Consider the following 23,049-nt stretch of genomic DNA (forward strand, 5'->3'; position numbering starts at 1 on the left):
CAAGCCAGTCAGAGAAAGATAAAGACCACATGATCTCACTCATTTGTGGATTATAGAGAACAACATAGACTGATGAAAAGGGACAGATCCAAAGACAGAGAAACAGTGACCAGGCTATCAATCCCCAGAAGGAAAGTAGGGGAGGGCAGGGGTAAGGGGAAGAGAGCAACCAAAGGGCTTGTATACATGTATATAAGCCAAACCAAAGGACATGGACAACAGGGGGATAGGAGCATGAGTGTGCGGGGCAGGGGGTTGTTGGGGGTTAATGGGGGGTATGAGGACACATTTGCAATACCTTAACTAAAAAAAAAAGATTGGATTTTAAGAAATATTAGAATTCAAAATACCACTAATATTTGATTATGTTAACAAAAATTTTGAATAAATGAAGGAATGATAAAAAATAGATAAAAATGATAAAAGAATTTTACTACTTTTAAAGAATGCATGTGGATATTGTTCTAAAAATATTTAATTGTGTTAGGAGACACAAATCAAACATTTAAACTGATTTTTAAAGATCAGTGATAAAAAATTCTTTCTTCTTTCAATACATTGAGAACAATGCCCTAGCTGGTTTTGCTCTGTGGATAGTGAGTGTGTCAGCCTGTGGACTGATGGGTTCTGGTTTGATTTCATTCCAGGGCGGGTACCTGGGTTGCAGGCTCCTGGACCTGGCCATGGGGGCTGATCACAGGTATGCGGGAGGGATCCAACTGAGGTATCTCTCTGCCATCGGTGTTTCTGTCTCGCCCTCTGCCTTCCACAATCAATGGAAAAATATGCTCCAGTGCGGGTAAAATAAATAAATATATAAATGAATAGATAGAGCAAATTACAGTAGTTCATATAGAAAAGTTAAAAAAAACACATTTAGAACAATAAAATCTTACTGGTACACAGATTATAGTTACATTTTTTTTCTTCTTAAATAGGAAACACTTCAGAAATTAGCATGTCAATTCCCGGTCAGGGCACACACCCAGTTGTGAGGTCAATCCCCTGTGTGGTGCATGCAAAAGGCAGCCAATCAATGATTTACTGTCATTGTTGATATTTTTTATCTCTGTCTCCCTCTACCTTCCTCTATGAGATCAACAGAGATATTTTAAGAATTAGATTTTATTTTTTAGAGCAGTTTCACGTTCACGGCAAAATGGAGCACAAAGTAGAAAGATCACCCCTAGACCACTGCACCTCCAACTCACAGCCTCCCCACAATCCACAACCCCACGTGATGAGAAGACATCCTAGATGTTCACCATCGGGCTCTCTGCTCCCAAATGCAAAGCCCTTTCTGTGAAGATAATGAACAGTTGTATCTGTGTGGGTCAGTGTGGCTCTCTCCTGGGCACTGAGCCTAGTGCAGAGGCCGAGGAGGCGAACCCGGAGGGCCTTCCCTTGGTGTGGAGCCTGCTCAGCAGCTAGGAGAGCATCCGGGCGCTCAGGATCTCCGACATCAAGACCTGGAAGGACCCCTGCCAGCGAGGACTCTACGACGACCCAAGCTGGCCCAGGAGCGGACGAGGGTGGGCGCCGGCCTCTACAAGTTCACCTGCCCAACGGCCACAAGAACGCGCTGTACCACTCCGAGCAGTGCATGGTGTCCCTGCACGGAGAGACAGGGGTCTGCTGGTGCGTGTACCCCTGCAAAGGGCAGAGGATCGTGGGGTCCAAGGATGTCATCGGCGACCCCAACTGCGATCAGTATTTCCCTAAAGCAGACTCAGCGTGACCTGCTCCTTCAGTGAAACGTTTAAGCGCACGGTGTGTTTATGCTCCCACACACTAGCTCCGTGTGAGGGATAAGGAGCGCTTGTATACTCCACACGCGATCGCTTCTGAAGCTGTAGTCTATTTATTCACTGTGAGTTTATTTTTCTACACAAGAACCTCTGCTCTAGTAACTTATATGCGACGGCCGAGCCGGGGACCATCCCACCGGGAAATGCAGTCACTCGCGGAGCCTTTCTCCTCGGGACACCCAGGGGCGCTCTGGGCGCCAGGGGTGCCTGTGCAGGAGCTGAGGGGGAGGTGAGGGCTGGAGACGCGGCTGCAGGAAGCCGGCACGGGATGCATTGTCACTTAGGCATGCACGATGTAAACAAATAAACGGCCTACTCAGCAAAAAAAATAAGAAAGAGCCAAGCTTCAACCTTGCTCCTCCCTAACTTTCTCTTAATCCATTTATCCGCAGGGAGGCAATAATCCCTTTAGAGTAAAGGGATAGAGTCCGAGAGTTCTGATTGGATGTGAGCATTCGAGAAGGTGTATAAAAACCTCAGGCACCAGAGGAGAGATTCAGAGTCCTCCAGCTCTGCAGTCAGTGCCCTGGTTCTCCACCAGGTCTGAGATCTGAGCCCCAGCCAACCCATAACAGCAGGTGAGTTACCGACCTCAGCTAAAGCAGCCGGCCTTAACCGTGGTTTTATTTCTGGAAATTTTAAATATTCAGTTTGTGGGCGAGAGCTTCCAGGGCAGAGGACCCAGCAGCATCCGGGATGCAGGAACCTGAGTCGCCCTCGGCCTCTCCACCTTCCCCAAACCATCGGGGGAAGAAGCGGCAGAAACGCATGGTGTACAGCATAGAATAGCGGCTGCTGCTGGAGGAATTCTACAAGAAGAGTCACTACGGGACCTATGAAGAACGCGAGACCCTGGCGAAGCAGGCGAAGGTGCAGGAGCACCATGTGCAGGTGTGGCTCAAGAACCGCAGGGCCAAAGACGGCAGGCTGCAGCGATTGCGCAGGAAGCAAGGCCAGGGAGCCCACGCTTTGCCCCAGGAACCGGAAGCCCGCGCCCCTCAGCCTGCGCCTGCGGGCCCTGCCTTCCAGTGGTCCCCTGTGCTGTCTGCCTCACCTGTGTTCCCTGAGGAGCCAGTGTTCCCAGCCGGCCCTGTGCTGCCTGCCTCATCTGTGTTCCTTGAGGAGCCTGTGCTCCCCGCCAGCCCCCTGCACCAGGGGGGCCCAGCTTTCTGCAGCCTCCCTCCGCACAGCCCCTTCGAAGCTTTCCCTGAAGCAGAGCACTGCCTCTTCAACTACAGCCAGGCCTGTTGGGACCCTGCGCAGGACATCCAGGGCACGGTCCACTCTGCACTTGCTCCAGCTCCAGCCCAGGCAGGAGTCTGGCCTCAGGGACCCCACCACTTAAGTTGTTCTACCAACCCTGTTGGGACCCCAAGAGTCACAGAGCTGCAATCACCCAAAGGCCCCTTGGAGGGGCACTTTTCCTCCTGCCAGCCTTGGGCTGAGCATGATGAAGATCGCTACATCCTCCTGGAGCTCTAAGGGATTCTGTCCCCGCCAAGTCCTGCAGATGCCGCGGGACCAGTGGGGACCCGGGTGTGTGCCCACGGGGCTACGCGAAGCTCTGGTCAGTGTGTATCGGCTGCCAATTACTCTTTTTTTTTCGTATAATAGATTTTTTTTTAACAATAAAGACATGATATAAAAACAAAAACATAATTCAAAAACAATAAAAAACATGATATAAAAACAACAAAAACATGATGTAAAAACAACATTGATAAAAACTATGACTGATAGATTGATTAAAATTATTCTAATATCTCCCTGTATACCACATTAAGAATAAAAACACTTGAGAAACCAAGATGGAGGCATAGGTAAACACCGGAAATTGCTGCCTCTGAGAACAACTTCAAAAATACATCTAAAAGACAGAACGGTCATCATCCAGAACCACAGGAAGGCTGCTGAGTGGAATTTCTACAACTAAAGGAAAGAGAAGAGCCCACAGACTCAGAGGAGCTAAGAAAGTAAAGTGCAGAGGTACGGAGGCTCTGGCCCACAGGGAAAGGGGCAGGCACCTGAGGACACGGCTGTCTTTTTGAATATGGAGGGAGTCACAAGCTCCCGGCTGCTCTGAACTCCGGTTCTGGGAAATCTCTGGCGTCCCAGGGCTCATACAGGGAGAAACTGGATGGTCTGGCAGCAGGCAGAACTCGGAACTTGAGGGCGGCTTTCCCTCAGAGGTGCTGGCAGCAATTACTGGGACACTGAGACGCGAGGACCCTTAGGGCAGGGCTGAGAATCAGCCATAGCTGCTTGCTCCGCTCTGTTGATTCTGAGACCCCGCCCCATCCAGGCTGCTGCAAAAACTTATGCATATGAATGCCCGGGTCCTTTGCAACTTGAAAATTACCTAACAAATTGCAGCTGGGCCAGACAGACCAAGAACTTCCAAGAGAAGGCCCAAGGCCCCCCAGCAGCTTGCATTGCTTCACAGCTGGGCCTCATTTGGGCACCCCCAAACCCCCCAAAAAGGAAGGGGAATCTATCTGCATATCTCTTCGTAGCTCCTGCTGGGCAACCTCAGGAAGAGGCTTAATTAGCACCTCCTTAGATCCAAGAGCCAGTGTACCCAGTGGTCAGAGTGGGACCATCCAGATTACAACTCCTCAGATTCATAAGGAACACACTCAGGGGGCAGACTCAGTGAGCACCAAAGCCCCACTGAAGCAAGTCTTGCCCCAGAAGGCTGTCTTCAGCACAGAAGTTCTCCCACTGCAGACACAGCTGATTCTCACTGCCAATTGGCCTGGAGGTCAATTCCTCCCAGTGACACCTACAACAATCAAGGCATAACTACAACAAGACTGTGCACAAAGCCCACAAGGGGGTGCACCAAGAGTGTCCACCTCAGATAACTGGGGAGGCTGAGCCACTGGGTCCTGTAGGACACCTAGCACACAAAACCACTCTACCAACACAGGGAAGCAGGCAAAATGCGAAGACAAAGATCAGGTCACAAATGACAGAAATGGAGGACAGCAAACGACTGGATATAGAGTTCAAAACCACGTTTCTAAGATTTTTCAAGAATTTTATGGAAACCGCCGATAAATTTAGTGAGACCCTGGAGGATATGAAAAAAGACCAACTAGAAATTAAGCATACACTGACTGAAATAAAGAATAATATACAGAGATCCAACAGCAGACAAGAGGATCCCAAGAATCAAGTCAAAGATTTGAAATACGAAGAAACAAAAAATACCCAACAGGAAAAGAAAAAAGAATCCAAAAATATGAAGATAGTGTAAGGAGCCTCTGGAACAACTTCAAGCATACCAACATCAGGATTATAGGGGTACCAGAAGATGAGAGACAGCAAGATATTGAAAACTTATTTGAAGAAATAATGACAGAAAACTTCCCCTACCTGGTGAAAGAAATAGACTTCCAAGTCCAGGAAGCGGAGAGAACCCCAAACAAAAGGAATCCAAAGAGGACCACACCAAGACACATCATAATTAAAATGCCAAGAGCAAAAGACAAAGAGAGAATCTTAAAAGCAGTAAGAGAAAGACAGTCAGTTACCTACAAGAGAGTACCCATACGACTGTCAGCTGATTTCTCAACAGAAACTATGCAGGCCAGAAGGGAGTGGCAAGAAATATTCAAAGTGATGAATAGCAAGAACCTACAACCTAGATTACTTTACCCAGCAAAGCTATCATTCAGAATTGAAGGTCAGATAAAGAGCTTCACAGATAAGAAAAAGCTAAAGGAGTTCATCACCACCAAACCAGTATTATATGAAATGCTGAAAGGTATCCTTTAAGAAGAGGAGGAAGAAGAAAAAGGTAAAGATACAAATTATGAACAACAAATACACATCTATCAACAAGTGAATGTAAAAATCAAGTGAATAAATAATCTGATGAACAGAATAAACTGGTGAATAAAATAAAATCAGGGGCATAGAAAGGGAGTGGACTGACTATTCTCGCGGGGGAGGGGGAAAGGTGTGGGGGGTGTGGGAAGAGACTGGAGAAAAATCATACACCTATGGATGAGGACAGTGGGGGGGGGGGTGTAAGGGCAGTGGGTGGGGTTGGAACTGGGTGGAGGGGAGCTATGGGAGGAAAAAAGAGGAACAACTGTAATAATCTGAACAATAAAGATTTAATTATTATTAAAAAAGAAAATGTTTGAGAACCAGGGACCTGGGGTGGGTTGAGCAACATTGTGAATGCATCAAACACCGCCGAACTGCACACGTTTAAGCAGATTATTTCATGTTTGGTGACTATTATCTCAGTTTTAAAAACGTTTAAGTGTGGAAAAATATGTGAAAGTCTCTAAGAATGACACTGAAATAGCAACTTGTGTTTTGTTTTGTTTTTAAACTCCACGCACAGCGACAACCTATAAAACGAACCACATTGAACACTTAACCTAGCAGCCACCGCCCAGCTCTTCATGCAGGCCCAGGCCGTGCCTAGAGAGGCCCCAAGCTCAGTCCAGGAGGGAAGAACGCGCTGTCTGTCCTGCCCCAGGGTCCTTACTCCAACCCAGCAGCCCCCAAACAGGTGGCTGCCACCTGAGCAGGTGTGACCTGCCTGGCCCCTGCCACGCTCCTCTGACCCGGGCAGTCCTGCTTCCAGCTCCCACCTCCCAGGGAAGCTCTTGCCCCTGGCCAGGAGCTGGAAACCACCACCCATTCCCTGGGCTCTGGTTGGTCAGTTCCTTCAAACGCTTCCTCGATGGGCCCTTTGGGGTTCCTTGTCCCCCCACTGACCAGAGGAGGGAGCAAAAAATTTAAGGGATGTGCCCACCATCAATGATTCTCTCTCATCAGTGATGTTTCTATCTCTCTCTCCCTCTCCCTTTCTCTCTGAGATCAATAAAAAAATATATATATATTAAAAAAAAAACACACAGAGGGTTGGCCTGTGGACTGAAGGGTCCCAGGTTCGATTCTGGTCAAGGGCACATGCCCAGGTTGTGGGCTTGTTCCCCAGTAGGGGGCGTGCAGGAGTCAGCCAATCAATGACTCTCTCATCATTGATGGTTTTACCTCTCTCCCTCTCCTTTCCTTGCTGAAATCAATAAAAAAATATATCTATATATATAAAAGCCCAAGCGACTGTTTGATCGGTAGCTATGACGTGTACTGACCACCAGGAGGCAGACGCTCAACGCACAGGCATGGAAACATGGAACAGACTGATGAATCTCAGAGGGAAGGGGGGAGGGCAGAAAGAGATTAACCAAAGATCTTATATGCATACTAGAGGCCCAGTGCATGGATTTGTGCACTAGTGGGGTCTCTCGGCCTGGCCTGTGGGGATCAGGCTGAAACTGGCAGTCTGATATCCCCTGAGGGGTCCTGTATTGCCAGAGGGCATAGGCCAGGCTGAGGGACCCCACTGGTGCACAATTCGGGCCTTTAGTACATATATATGTTAAGGGATTTACCCAGAAGGGCGGAGCAACATCTCTTTTAAGAATGAGCCAGGAACCCTGATTTCTCTGTCTCCTCAGTGCCCACCCAGGCCTAGAACTTGGTGGGTACTCAGTGTCTACTGCGGGGTGTCTATGTGGCCCAAAGGAGGCCCACAGAGAAACTGGAGGTGATCGCCTGCCCATGACCCCATCACTCTCTAGAGCTGGCACCAAGGGGCTGTGAGTGCACATTCCTGAAACTGGAGGGAGGCCCCCCGTGCCTCTCGATCTAACAGGATCAGGCTGCCTGGCAGGAAGGCCAGCATGGAACGTGGCTAGCTCCTCAGCCCGGTGAGGACAGATAGTGGGCGTCCGGCGTTTGCACATCAGTGACCTGTCTGGTACTGGAGGGACTCCCCCACCCATGTTCCAGGAGCACGTGGCCTATGTCCGCCCATGACTTCTCCTGGGATGAGGAGTTCTGCCTCGGACACGTGTCCAGCTGCCTGGCCCCTGGGAGGCAGCAGGAGCGCAGATTCTCAATGCTTCACAAGTGTTTGCTCTCCACTCGCATCTCCCTCACTTGGCCCAGCCAAGCCCACCATTTCCGGGGCCCCCTTTCCCTGCCCTCGCTCCTTCCTCTGGTTCTGAAGCCTAGGACCCTTCAGGGATGATGGCCAGAGCAGGTGTCCCCCTCCAGACAGGTCTCCAGGGACCTCCCACAGACCTTCTCACTTGGTCCCCTCCCCCTTCAGACCTGCTTCCCCTTGTGGGTGTCCTTTCGGGGAACCCCCAGAGCCACTTGTTCGATTTCTTTGCCTCCATATGCAGCAGAGGCACCCACGACATGGGCCCTTCACTCCATCTAAATGTGTCTCTGACTTTTCTCTTTCTCTGGCCACTGCCTAACTCCAGGAAAAGTAATGGCATTGTGGGGTGACTGGGGTCACAGCAGTGCCCACCCCCTGATCCGTGCACCGGGGCCTTTCTCCCCAGACTCCCAGATTGCTTTTCTTTTTTTATTGATGAGAGAGAGAGAGAGAGAGAGGGAGAGAGAAACATTGATCAACTAGTGGCCTGGTACACAAAATTCAGGCAAATTAAAAGGGAATTAATTAGAGAAAATATTTTAATATTGCTATTTGCCCTTTATAATAGAAGTGTCAGAGATGAAAGAAAATTAGTAAAATGTATATGAAAATCTCCCTCCTGTCAGAGTCTGGGGCACACCGAGAGACCCAGAGTCAAGTCCCCACCCACCCACGCCCGTATTGAAATCACGCAAGACCCAGACCCAGCTGGCCCCAACCCCGTCAAGCCCTGCAGGGCTGGGGGTGCACCTTCAAGTCCCCCAGCCCAGCACCAGGTAGGGGGGCGCGGCCTCAGGTCCCCCAGCCTGGGCTCAGGTCCCCTGGTGCGAGGGCGTGACAACCATTTGCATATTAGCTCTTTATTATATAGGATTGCCTCCCCAATGTGCCCTGACTGGGGATCAAACCCACAACCTGGGTATGTGCCCTGACTTGGGGTCCAACCTGCCACCCTTTGGTGCACAGGATGATGCTCCAACCAACTGAGCCACCTGGCCAGGCGCCAGACTGGGGTGGGGTGTTTTTTTGTTGTTGTTGTTGTTGCTAATCCTCACCCAAGGATATTTTTCCCCATTGATTTTTAGAGAGAGTAGAAGGGAGTGTGAGAGACACAGAGAGAGAAATGTCAATGTGAGAGAGACACACTGATTGGTGGCCCCCCGTGGCTGACGGGAGGCTGGGGTCAAGCCTGAAACTGTGGTACGTGCCCTGGACCGGAATCAAACCCAAGGTCCTTCAGTCTAGGGACCGAGGCGCCAGCCACTGAGCCAAACCAGCCAGGGCCAGACTGATACATTTTTTAAAATATATTTTTATTCCAATGGACACAAGACACTGGGGGCAGTGGTGGGGGGAAGGGGGTGAGGGCATGTGCCAGGGAGTAGGGGTGGCTGGGGGAAGGTCAATGGGGAAAAAAAGGAGACATATGTACTACTATCTGTAATACTTTAAACAATAAAACAAAAAAAATACAAAAAATATATTCTTATTGATTTTAGAGAGGAAGGGAGAGGGAGAGATAGAAACATCAATGATGAGAGGGAATCACTGACCTGCTGCTTCCTGCATGCCCCCCACTGCGGATGGAGCCTGAAATCCGGGCATGTGCCCTTGACCTGGAATTGAACCCGTGCCCTCCTGGTTCATAGGTTGATGCTCAACCACTGAGTCAAGCTGGCCCAGCGGGTGGTATTTTTTCTTTTTAAATACAATCCCCAATTATTTATTCATACATTAAAAAGACCTGAAATTATATTCCAATAAATATGAGTAGAAAAAATAAGAAGAAATAAAAGAGTTACTGAAGTTATACACGTTATTTTTTGAAAATGTGCTTATTGGTGATAACAGGAAGTTGCTATGACACTCATAGCTTCCTGTCATTCTCCAGTCGTAGCTAAATAAAGTTACAAAGGAAATACCAATTGTTTTCTTTTTAAGTTGGTAGCAAAACCATTTAGCAGAACCTATGCAAAGGCCTTTGCTGCTACCTAGTGGGTATTTTTTATAATAATTCTACATATGACCTCTAAAAGCAAGTCACAACTTAACAGTTTAAACTGCTCAACCCAGGCTAGGTAGCTCAGTTGGTTAGACCATTGTTTAGATACACAAAGGTTTCAGGTTCAATTCCTGGTCACGGCACAGACAAGAATCAGTAAATGTTGCCTGGACGGCGTGGCTCAGTGGTTGAGAATCGACCTATGAACCAGGAGGTCATGGTTAGATTCCCAGTCAGGGCACATGCTGGGGTTTCAGGCTCCATCCCCAGTGAGGCGTGTGCAAGAGGCAGCCAATCAATGATTCTCTCTCAACAATGATATTTCTCTCTCTTCCTCTCCCTCTGAAATCCATAAAAAATATATACTAGAAAAAGAATCAATGAATGCCTACGTAAGTGGAACAACTTAATGGTTCTCTCTCTCTCTCTCTCTCTCTCTCTCTCTCTCTCTCTCTCTCTCTCCCTCTCTATCTCTCTCTCATCTTTCCTTCCTCAATTCCTCTCTCTCTCTCAAAAACCAATGGGAAAAATAACCTTGAGTGAAGATTAACAAGAGAAACAAAACAGAGTTCCAGAGAGAGTTGGATTGAGAGATGCTGATTCTGTCAAGACCAGAGTCACGGTGGACTCTGAAAAGAGCCGGAACGGAGAAAACAGGGGAGTAGGCCCACCATCCTGTCCCTTTTCTGATGCTTAAATACACTCACCTCGAACGGCTTGCAGGCATTTAATTTTTTAATACATGAGACCTCCCTGGGCTAGTGTTGCAACTTCCTGTGATGCTGTAATCATTTCAAAACAAACCCAAAATGAAGCCCCAGGTGATCCGGGTGTGAGAACCAGGGAGGACTGGCTGTGGTTGAAGAATCACAGTATTACACCACCTGGGGGCTCAGGGCACCAGCGTGCTGGGCCCATGCCCCGAGTTTCTGCTTCCGTAGGTCTTATTTTTAATTTTTTCAAATCCTCACCTGAGGATATATTTTCCATTGATTTTCATAAATATATTTTTATTGATTTAAGAGAGGAAAGGAGAGAGAGGGAGAGAGAGAATCATCAACATGAGAGAGACACATGAATTGGTTGCCTCCCCCATGTGTCCCAACTGGAGCAGGGATTGTACCTGCAACCGAGGTAGGTGCCTTTGACTGGGACGTAAACCAGGGACACTTTGGTTTGAGGGTCTAACCACATAGCCACCCAACAGGGCTGCTTTAGTAGGTTTTCATTGCCAACAAGTGGCTCAGCTGTGTGGATGCATGTGGTCGGGGGGCACAGCGGGAGAGGCAGGAGTGACTGAATTGTTTGTCACACAGGACACACTCATCATTCTCCTGAGTCCTGACTCTCCCCCCAGGACAATGTCCAGGTGTGGGGACCAGTGTGATGACGAGCAGACCTTCCGGACACACAGCAGGGTCCATCCCGTGAGGGCTGGGCGTCCAGGTGGGTGTTCCAGCCCCTGAAGTGGACTCACTGATTTCAAGGAGACTTTGCAGACCTGGAGTCACCACGGAGCAGCCAGCGTGGGTACCACATGGGGCAACCAGAGAGCTCTGACCAGCAGAGTCATGAAAGTCCCCCAGCTCGGCCCAGGAGCCACTGCCAAGGGCTCAGTGGCCACAGCAGCTGGTGGCTGCCACGTAGGAGGAACCGACACAGAGCGAGTCCTCACTCACAGAATGTCCTGCTGGACAGACTGCTCTGCACAGGGGTGGGGCCTCAGGTCAGAGCACTCGGCCTATTTGCATTAAAGGGCCGGGTCTGGCCGGTGCAGCCAGTGGGGTGAGCGCTGTCCTGGGCACTGACAGGTTTCAGGTGTGACCCCTGGTCAGGGCGCGTAGGGGAGCCAACCAATCAGGGATTCTCTCTCGCATCCATGTTCCTCTCTTTCTTCCTCTCCCTTCCTCTCTCTCTAATGTCAATGAAAACCTATTTTTAAAATTCAAAGGAATAAAATAAAAGGGCCAAGATGGCTTCTCCTACAGACACGTCAGGTTTCTGTCTGGGATGTGAGCGCACACTCAGCTGGGGTGGAGAAACCACATGGGTGTCTGTGGGCCTGCTGTCTTCAGGCACAAACTGCTCCCTGTGCCAGAGGGGACACCCCTGTCCCTCCACCTCCCTCCCAGGCTGAGGACACTCCCTGTGGGATTTTCAGGATGAGCTCTCTTCTAGAAGGTCCCAGGGGCAGTGCTGTGAGCTCAGTTTTGGGGTGCAGGGACCCCCTCCCTTATGCAGAGGGATTCTGGGAAGAGAAGAGGAGGGAAAGGCAGGGCCAGTTGGGATTCTCTCCCTGGTTGATCCAGATCAACCTTTCTCAAAGTGTGGTCTGTGGAACCGTGAATGATCTGCGAGCCTTTCCTGGGAGGTGGGGGGTCAGCACTGTTGCAGGAGATGAAGGACATCCTGGCCTTTTCACTCTGCTGACATGGGCCCTGAGACCAAGCTCAGCAGGAATGGGCCGACACCCGACCTCCATGGTCCTTCCTCTTCCCCAGCACTAACCTGCAGAGAGAAGACAGACAGACAGAGAACAAAACCAGTTTCGCTTTTAAAAGACACGACATGATTGAAGGAGGTGAAATTATTATCATTACTGATGCCTCATCCTTCCATCCACATTTTTAAAACATCGTGGCCGCCGGTGGAGATACCCCAACATGAATGCAGTGCCTGCATGGCCCATAACCACAGGACAATGACCACCACCCTCCCAACGACCAGCATTCAGAGCCGCCTGGAATCCGCCCAACAGGATCCTACAGCAGCCACAGACTCAGCCACAGAGAGCAGACTGGTGGCTGCTGGAGGGCAGGGGAGGGACTGGGCACAGCAGGTGAAGGAGGAGGAGCTACAACATGGTCCTTACAGTGTGGTCATGGGGAGGGAAAGGACAGCACAGGGAACACAGTCAATCATAATGTACCAACTACATATGAGGTCACGTGGTACTAGATGTATGGGGGCTATCACTGTATAAGTTATAGGAATGTCTAACCAGAGTTGTACACATAAACTAACACAATATTGTACATCAAATATATTAGGAAAATTAAAAATATTTTTAAAAAGAAGACATATGTATGTTGCATTTATTACACAAATGGATTAATTACTTAACTGTCTTTAATAAAAATGGAGGATAAAAAAACCTTATATGATGGCCTGGGAAGCACACAAAGAACACTTCTGCCACATTCCCAAGTCTCATGCACCAGGGAGATCATGTGTGGCCGCTGAGCTAGCCTCTTTCTCATGGGATCCCATGTTTACTTTTTTTCAAAATTATATTTTATTGATTTTTTACAGAGAGGAAGGGAGAGGGATAGAGAGAAACATTGATGACAGAGAAACATTGATCAGCTGCCTCCTGCACACCTCTTACCGGTTAGGGCCCATGTTTACATTTTTTAAAAAATTGAGCCCTAGCTGGTTTGTCTCTATGGTTGGAGCATAGGTCTGCGGACTGTAGGGTCCCAGGTTTGATTCAGTCGAGGTCACATGCACAGGATGTGGTCTCAATTCCTAGTAGGGGATGTGCAGGAGGCAGCAGATCCATGATTCTCTCTCACTATGGTTGTTTCTATCTCTCCCACTCCCTTCCTCTCTGAAATCAATAAAAATATATTTTAAAAAAATTTGATTTCAGAGAGGAACTGAGAGGGAGACAGAGATGGAAACATCCATGATGGGAGAGAACCACGGATAGGCCGCCTCCTGAATGCCCCCCACTGGGGATCTAGCCCGCCACTCTGCAGGTGCCTCACAGGGAATAGAACCCTGGCCTCCTGGTTCATAGGTCAGTGCTCAGCCACTGAGCCACACCCGGCCTGGCCCATGTTTACGTAACAGAACGAATGGCACAGACACTAGTATTGCTGAGATTTGGTGAACTGGCTCACACTTTCTCAATAATGAACATGAGTGCCCAAGCTGGTTTGGCCCAGTGGGTAGAGCATCAGCCTCCAGACTGAAGGTCTGATTCCAGTCAAGGGCACATGTCCGAGTGGTGGGCCCAATCTCCAATGTGGGCCCAATGCCCGATGGGGCGAGCAGGAGGAGGCCAATCAAAGATTCTCCCTCATCATTCATGTTTCTGTCTCTCTCCCTCCTTCTCCTTCCTCTCTGAAATCAACAAAAATATATATATATTTTTAAAATGAAGATGAGCTTTTCCCTTCAGGAAATATCACCTGGCAGGTGCCAACTGACAGTCCTGTTGTCTTGATACAATGTCAGCCCCCAAGAGAAAACCAGAATTTTGGAACAGGTGTGTCCCACCACGTGAGCGAGACCGCTCCCCAGTGCGGACACGCTTTTCTAGGGGCCTCTGTGGGAACAGCAACACCTGTGAGCTTTGATGACGTCATTAAATGCATCAGCACAGGAAGGTCTCTAGGACTTAGAGACACAAGGCATCACTTTACATCACCTGCATGAGGACCCGAGCCACCCAGCAAGACAGCCCTGGGGACTGTGACAGAACAGAACAGAAACTATTCAATATTCCCCAGCCAGCGGGGCTCGGTGGTTGAACATTGACCTATGAACCAGGAGGTCAGAGCTCAACTGTTTGTCAGAGCACACGCCTGTGTTGTAGGCTCCATCCCCAGTGTGGGGCATGTAGGAGGCAACCGATCAATGATTATTTCTTATTATTGATGTTTCTATCTCTCTCTTCCTCTTCCTTTTTCTCTGAAATCAATATAAACTATATATTTTTTAAAAACATGACTCCTGTTACCATCTCACAGGCAGTGAGCATGGGACGTGGATTAATAACTGTCTCACCCTGTGTGACCCTTGAGGGGTCACTATGATAGACGTCAACACACACACAAGGTTATCTGGGCGCCTGCCTGTGTGTGAGGCCGCACAGAGATGGTGACACCAAAACCTTGGAAAGTCCCTGAACAGCACAGCGCCTGGGCCAGGCCTCGGGGACAGTGTGACGGGCGCCCCGCGCAAGAGGAGGGGCAGGACCGAGTCCCAGGGCCCAGGCCTGCGCTCAGGGCTCCGCAGGGGACAGAGTCTGGGGGGGCAGCTCCGTGTGGTGGACTCCCCAGCGCCCTGGTTTCACTTCTCCTCTCCCAACCTGTGTCGGCGCCTCCTTCCTGGAGACTCGTGACGCAACCCCGCTTCTCACTCCCATTGGCTGAGCGGTTTCCAGAGCAGCCAATCAGCGTCCCTGCGGCTCCCGGTTATAACTCCCCGCGGAAGCGCCAGGACTCAGACCGACCGCCGGACGCCGAGGATGAGAGTCATGAGCCCCCCCACCCTCCTCCTGCTGCTCTCGGGGGCGCTGGTCCTGACCCCCAGCTGGGCCGGTGAGTGCGGGGTCGGAGGGGGCGGCGGTGCGGGGAGGAGCGAGGGGACCCGGCGGGGACGCGGAACCCGGAAGGCGCGTGTCCAGCCCCGGCCCTGCCCCCCGTCCGCCCCCCAGGCCCCCACTCCCTGCGGTATTTTCAAACCATCCTGTCCCGCCCCGGCCGCGGGGAGCCCCGCTTCCTCACCGTCGGCTACGTGGACGACACGCAGTTCGTGCGGTTCGACAGCGACGCCCCGAATCCGAGGATGGAGCCGCGGGCGCCGTGGATGCAGCAGCCGTGGGTGGAGCAGGTTTATCCGGGGTATTGGGACCGGGAGACGCTGAGGGACAAGGGAACCGCACAGGCATTCCGAGTGGGACTGAAGATCCTGCGCGGCTACTACAACCAGAGCGAGGACGGTGAGCCGCGCGCCGGGCCCCTCACGACCCCCCTCCCCACGGACGGGCCGGGGTCGCCCCGAGGGTCCGGGTCCGAGCGTCACCCCGAGGCGGCGGGACCCGCCCGGCCCCCACCCGGGAGGAGCCGCGGGGACTTTGACCCGATTTCACTTTCAGTTTTAGATTCAGTCCCCGCCGGGCGGGCGGGGCGGGGCTGACCGCGGGGCGGGGCTGACCGCGGGGCGGGGTCAGGGTCTCACACCATCCAGAACATGCATGGCTGCGACCTGGGACCCGACGGGCGCCTCCTCCGCGAACTGGCAATACGCCTACGATGGCGCAGACTACATCGCCCTGAACGAGGACCTGACCTCCTGGACCGCGGCCGACATGGCGGCTCAGATCACCAAGCGCAAGTGGGAGGCGGCCAGTGAGGCAGAGCATCAGAGGAGCTACCTGGAGGGCCTGTGTGTGGAGTCGCTGCTCATGTACCTGGACAAAGGGAAGGAGACCCTGCAGCGCGCAGGTACCAGGGCCTTGGGGCCGCCCCCTCTCCCCGGGGCTGAGGCTCCTACGAGGAGACAGGACAGGGGGTCAGTGTCAGACACCCCTCCTTGGGGTCAGGGAGGGAGCCCCCTGGCTATCAGGTCATGTACCAGAGGGACCCCCCTCCTCTCAGGGACAGTTAGGGGTGCAGGCTCTCCTGGGGTGCAGGGAGAACCCTGAAATAGCTCATCAGCGGTTCCCATGGGCCCTGCAGGGGCTCTGGGACCCACGGGGACCTTCTCTCTCAGGCCTTGTGCGCTGCCCACACCCACTGTGTCTGAGGCCTCACCCCAGCTTTTCGGAGTCACGTGGCCTCCTGCCCTGGGCTGTGTCTCTCTGATTCTAGAACTTTCTAAAGACTAGGAGGGCCTTCCAGGTGCCTCTGTCCAGGCTGGTGTGTGGGCTGTGTGCTCCCTTCCCCACCCCAGGTGTGCTGTCCACTCTCAGGATGGTCACATGGGCGCTGCTGGGGTTTCCCATGGCAGATGCAAACTTCCTGCATTTTCTCTCCTCCCCTCAGACCCTCCAAAGGCACACGTGACCCACCACCCCGTCTCTGCCCATGAGGTCACCCTGAGGTGCTGGGCGCTGGGCTTCTACCCTGCGGACATCAGCCTGACCTGGCAGCGTGATGGGGAGGACCAGACCCAGGACATGGAGCTGGTGGAGACCAGGCCTGCGGGGGACGGCACCTTCCAGAAGTGGGCGGCCGTGGGGGTGCCCCCTGGAGAGGAGCAGAGATACACGTGCCATGTGCAGCACGAGGGGCTGCCCGAGCCCCTGACCCTGAGATGGGGTGAGGAGGGGCCGTGGGCACAGAGCCTCTTCTCAGGGCAGCAGGGGCCCTGGGGGACCTCGGTGGGGTCGGGGCTGAGGCCTGGGGTCAGGGGCCTCACCCTTCCTTCCCTTCTCCTCCCAGAGCCGCCTTCTCAGACCTTCATCATCATCATGGGCATCGCTGGGGGCCTGTTTCTGCTGGGAGCCGTGGCTGGAGCTGTGATGTGGGGGAGGAGGCGTTCAGGTGGGCAGGGGTGGGGTCTGTGTCTCTTGTTCCACTGGGGGTTCAAGCCCAGGTAGATGCGTGTCCCGCCTCCTTCTCGGGAAGCACCATCCCCACCCGTGTGATGGCCAGTGTGGGGCTCTGTGCTCACACTTACTCTGTAGTGAGGCCTGTGGGAAAATGAGGGACCCACTTATCACCTGATGATGCTGGTGGTGGGGACCCCGTTCCCAGCAGTCCCAGGTCAGAGGGCAGGTCCCTGCTGAGCACAGACCTCCAGGCGGGCGGTGGGTCCAGACCCCACACATGCACTTCCCTCAGTTTCCCTGGTCCTGCCCTGGGTCTATAAACAGGGTTCTGGAAACTTCGCTGGGGCCCAGGACTAGGGCTTCCTTTAGGACCGCATGGCCCTGCCTCCTCCCTGGTCTCTCACAGGATGTTTTCTTCCTGCAGGTGGGAAAGGAGGGAGCTACTCTCAGGCTGCCAGTAAGTATGGAGGGGGACCCCTGAGTCCCTGTGACAGTGCAGATGGAAGCCATAGGGGACCCTACCCCATAGTTCCTCCTTAGTCTCCTGCCCTGGGGCTCTGACCCTCGTCTGGTGTGTCTCCCCCCCCACCCCCAGGCGGTGACAGCTCCCAGGGCTCTGACATGTCTCTCTCAGCTTCTAAAGGTGAGACCCTGCCGTGGGGAGGGGTGGGCAGAGGGGAGGACTGGGTGGTGGGGAGTCTGTGGGACACTGTGAGCATGAAGTGGGCTTTGAGAATGTCACCAGTTACAGCCACTGACCTGAACCTGTTCATGATGCTTGTCCTCCACAGCGTGAGGCAGCTGCCTTGTGGGGACTGAGTGATGGAAAATGTGTTCATGCTCCCACTTCCTGACCCAAGAACCTCTGATTTGGGGGCTGGCCTGCTCTGCTCCCCACACTTTCCTGTCAGCAGAGGCGGGCTGAGCCCTCCCCATCCCTGCCTTTACTCCCTGGTGCTCTGAGCTGCAACTTCCTGCTTTGTATTGAAATGAGACTGTGGGTTGACCTCGTGCTTTAATTCTTGCCATGACTGGTGACGGGTAATTAAAGGAGACCCTTTAATTATTTTCTCAGAAGAAATAAATGGAAGCACCAAGGATTCTGCGGATTCCTGTGTATTTTGTGCTCTTTGCAGGGGGGACGGGAGAGGCTGTGAGGACGGAGTGTGGTCGGGGCCTGTGCTCAGGTGGTGCTCAGTGCATCGTGGGCTTTGACGTGGTCACTCCTCAACCGCGTCACCTCTCTACTCCTCTGACCTTGTCCCTCAGTGTTCCCTGTCCCACCAGGACCTGTGCTCACAGGGACACACGGGCCTTGTCACTTGTTCGAATGAATCACATCTCCAGGCCCCTCGTCATCCAAGGCTCAGGTCTGGGTCAGGCCCTCAGAACCTCTCTTGTGGGTGTTTGTTGTTTCTTTGCTTTTGTGGATATGATGCCTGTTACTGTGTTTGTGTAGGCGTTTTGGTCTCATTCTCTGGGTGTCCCTGTCTGACAGTATCAGGGCTCATTTTTGCCATCATTGTCCTGCAGGCCCAGGGGTCCCTGCACACAGGACTCTGGTTGGAGAGATACATTTCAGGCTCCTCCTGCTCTTGCCTCCTTCTAGGGCCTGAAGGTTCCAACCCTCTGATCTGCTTGGTCTTTCTGGGGACCAGCCCCCACCCTGACTCTCTCCAGGACCCTCAGCCAAGAGCCATCTCATCAGTGTCCCAAAAACACTTGTCACTCACGATATGCCCAGGGTTTTAGGAGCTCAGTGCCAGGAGCCAGGGGCAAAGACCAGACACTTTCTCAGATCCATTAATAGCAACAGTGTCCCAATAATTGAAGATGCTGGCACCTTACTAGAGTCCCACCTACTCATGAACACTGTGTCCAATCCATCGTCCTTTGAGGATGGTTACATGGCCCGGACACTTAGGAAAATTGCCCAACAGTTGTAGTCAGAGGAGAAATTGAATTGAGCCCTAATGTGATGTTGTTGCCCACCTCCCAGCATTGTGAATGACAGAGTCAGACAAAACCAACTGTTCACAAGAATGTGAACTCGTTCTGTCTCATATATTCCTGGTGGGAGAGTAAGTTGTTCCAAACCTGGTGGAAAATGCATTGGCCGCACTCCCTGCACCTAGAGACTGAGAGCAGGATGGGATGTCAGGGGGAGTCAGAGGCTGAGTGTCACCGACAGGATGACAGGAGATCACACATGGGACCAGGGATAGAGTGAAAGGCTCAGAAGGACAGATGGACCAAACAGAGAGACACCTGTTGGCAAAAGTGTGGAGAAAAGAAAACCCCTACCCATGTTGGTGAGAATGTGCTTGTTCTCCAGAAAGAGATTTTCAGCCCTTACATACCTCAAACCACCCAATTTACGTGATGGCTCCCTTCCACTGGTTGGGCACTCCTACCGTGTCCCCCAGTGCTTCCCAATGCGGTGCCACACGTGGGCTGTCACAGCTTGGAAAGTTATTCAAGATGCCAACTCTCCCACCTCTCCTTTGAAAGAAATAATAAAAGGAGAGGATTTAATGAGGTTACATGGACCTCACATATCTTGGAATTTGGGGGGAGTGACTCTGCCCCATGGGACACCTGTACATTTCTGAGCAGAGACGGGTGAGATAAGGGAAGTAATTCCATTGGACGGTACGGAAATCAGGATGAAGCAGTTGATGTAGAAACACAAAGGTGGGAATGGCACCTAAGTGTTTCTTCTCAAGGGATGCCGAGGGGTACCTGTTGGCAACCCTCCCAGGACAGGAGTGAAGGGACCACAGGCCCCGAATTCAATTAGTGACTCCACACGCCCCCTGGATAGAAGGGAGGGAACGTTTTCCCGATGCATTGTGACCTTTTATTTCTTCACAGAATGCGTTTCTTACTCTTGTGCACAGTGTAGGAGTTTTATAGAGAAAGTGGTTGACTCCATCAAGTCCCAAGACAAATATAGACAAGAAACCATAACTCGTTTTCCCAGCCGCGACCGGAATTCCTGCCCAACACATTGTAGGGAGGGCAGGATGGAGGCAGGTCCTCAGAACCGTGGCTGATTTCTTCTCGAGTCTGAGGAGACTAAATGCCAAGGCAGGTCAGGCAGCCGCAGGACGGACCGAGAAAGACTCACATCCTGCCCTGGGTCTATACATGGGGTTCTGGAAACTTCTCTGGGGCCCAGGACTAGGGCTTCCTTTAGGACTTCATGGCCCTGCCTCCTCCCTGGTCTCTCACGGGATGTTTTCTTCCCGCAGGTGGAAAAGGAGAAAGCTACGCTCAGGCTTCCAGTGAATATGGAGGGGGGACCCCTGAGACCCTGTGACAGTGCAGATGGGAGTCATGGGGGGAACCCACTCACCACATTTTCTCGTTTAATCTTCTGTCCTTGCTCTGACCCCGTCCTGTTTTGCTACCCCCCCCCCCCTCCCAGGCAGTGACAGCTCCCAGGTCTCTGATGTGTCTCTCTCGGCTTCGAAAGGTGAGACCCTGCCATGGGGAGGGGTGGGCAGAGAGGAGGACTGGGTGGTGGGGAGTCTGTGGGACACTGTGAGCATGAAGTGGGCTTTGAGAATGTCACCAGTTACAGCCACTGACCTCAATCTGCTCATGATGCTTGTCCTCCACAGGGTGAGGCTGCTGCCTTGTGGGGACTGAGTGATGGAAGATGTGTTCACCCTCCGACTTCTTGACTCAAGAACCTTTCATGGAGGGGCTGCCCTGGCCTGCTCCCCACACTTTCCTGTCAGCAGAGTTGGGCTGGGCCCTCCCCATCCCTGCCTTTACTCCCTGGTGTTCTGAGCTGCCATTTCCTGCTCCGTATTGAAATGAAACTCTATTGTGACTATGTTCATTGCTTGCCATGGAGCGTTGATGGGTTAATTAAAGGAGAAGATCCTAAAGTTTGAGAGGAAATGGAAGGAAGCACTGAGAACTTTCCAGAAGCCATGTGTTTGCAGTGCTGAGCCTGTCCCAGGTGGGACAGGAGGGGCTGTGAGGAGGAAGCGTGGTTGGGGCCTGTGCATGGTCAGTGCTCAGTGCATCGTGGGCTTCGATGTGGTCCCTCCTTGGCCGGGTCACCTCTCTGCTCCTCTGACCTTGTCCCTCAGTGGAACCCTGTCCCACCAGGACCTGTGGTCACAGGGATTCCGGCCTCCCCCAGGCCTGTCACGTGTCCTAATGCAGTGCATCTCCAGGACCCTGGACAGCAAGGCGTTCCTGGGCAGGTCAGCCTGAGCTCAAGCCAGGGTCCCGCCCTCAGCCCTCATCTCCTGGGTGTTTGTTATGTCTCTTTTTTTTGGTGGGTAGTCTGCCTGTTCCTGCTTTAGTGTGAGAGCTTTGGTCTCATTTTCTAGGTGTCCCCATCTTATAGCCACTGGAGGCATTTTGCCCGTCATTGTCCCACAGGCCCAGGGCTCCCAGCGCACAGGACCCCGTGGTGTGGAGAGATGGGTGTTCAGGTTCCTCCTGCTCCTGCCTCCTTCTAGGGCCCTGTTCTCCCCTGTCAGCCCCTCCCTGCTGCTCCTGAGGGGCCCTGGAACTCCTGGGTTCGTGAAATCACAGTTGAGGTGAGAAATATGTAGACATAATCAATAATGATCCTTTTTCGGTAATCATTTCATCAATACCATTTATCATATTAAATCCCCAACAATCAATGTGAAATGAATGCTGCCCTGTGAGATGTTAAAGTCAGTTCCTAATCTAAGGAAGTTAATAAAGTTACATGGAAATTATTCAGGAAGTACGTTTTCCCTTTGAGCAGTGCAGCTGTTGAAAGAAGTCTCTCTTTTTTAAGGAATATTGAAGGACTTAGATCTTAGATCTTAGAACTTAGTTTCCTTTAAACTAAGCTCCTCTGACCCCCAAATGCCTTTGAAAATTATAGTTTGTCTCTGGACTCTTTATTAATCTACTCACAGCCTTCTCCAGATTTCCTGAACCCTTTTTAATGCTGGAACAAGAACCCCGGCATTAATCACTGATGTTTCCATCTCTCTCCCTTAATGTCTGAACTCAATAAAAATATATATATTTTAAAAAGAGTCCTGTCCAGACCTCTGTACTGGGCACACCTGTGCCCAACTGCTGTGAGTGTAGATTGCTAAAGGCCCCGGCTCCCACATTTTGTAAGGATTCACTTGCATGGTAGTGAAGTCCCTATTCAGCCCTGCCCCAGGCATCCTATAAACCAGAAGCCAGGCCTCCATCAGCACCCACTCTGTGGTTTGCTCCACACCTGAGTCTTCTGTGGGGTCAGGGGAAAGCTGGGACCACATACTGGCTTGGCTCCTCCCCCTGCCACCTCTGTGTCCCTCTGGCTGTTCTCCTGAGAGCCCCCTTCACCCCACCCCATCAATCCTGTGAGCCTGCATCCCCGTGTCAGGCTCTCTTTGGAAAACCAAGCTAAGACACCTGGACATGCAGGTGCCCAGGAGAGAGCCACACTGACCCACACAGATACAACTGTTCATTATCTTCACAGAAAGGCCTTTGCATTTGGGTGCAGGCAGCTTGATGATGAACATCTAGGATGTTTTCTCATCACCTGGGACTATGTGACCTTTCTCCCAAGTCAGCTCTGCCATCTCAGGGGCTCAAGGTCGGATATTCCTGAGGACAGTGTTGGGGAGACCAAAGGCCCAGGGAGGTGAAGAAGGGCAGCTGGACAGGGATCACATCGTTTGGGGGAGGATATTCGGCAGTGGAATCAGAACCTTCGCAGGTCCTCAGTCTTCGATGGCTCCTTGGAAATCTCCATAGTGGCATTGCTTACATGATACCTGTGTGTAACTCAGGAAATATTCTGGTTTATGAGAGCATTAACACGACCTTGTCACTTCCCTAGAGGTGTTTGGTGAATGTTAAATCTAATCAGTTCAGAGATTTGTCATTCAAGGGCTGATCCCAGAAGCCAACAGCAAATATCATAGTAACAGTGCAGGAACAGGAGCACCATAGGCTGTGTGCTCTATGCCTG

At 51.9% G+C, this 23,049-nt stretch overlaps 1 protein-coding gene and 1 pseudogene across 1 annotated transcript in view; one reads left to right on the forward strand and one right to left on the reverse strand.

Moving 5' to 3' along the window:
- LOC138999567 (saoe class I histocompatibility antigen, A alpha chain-like) overlaps nucleotides 1-23,049 on the reverse strand; it is a 372,085-nt gene that overhangs the window by 113,196 nt on the left and 235,840 nt on the right. The gene's annotated exons all lie outside the window — the stretch shown is intronic.
- On the forward strand, nucleotides 15,010-18,181 carry LOC138999561 (saoe class I histocompatibility antigen, A alpha chain-like; annotated as a pseudogene).

Source organism: Myotis yumanensis, unplaced genomic scaffold (genome assembly GCF_028538775.1).
Source record: "Myotis yumanensis isolate MYYU_CA2020_CCGP unplaced genomic scaffold, mMyoYum1.0.hap1 SCAF_23, whole genome shotgun sequence".
NCBI classification, from domain to species: domain Eukaryota; kingdom Metazoa; phylum Chordata; class Mammalia; order Chiroptera; family Vespertilionidae; genus Myotis; species Myotis yumanensis.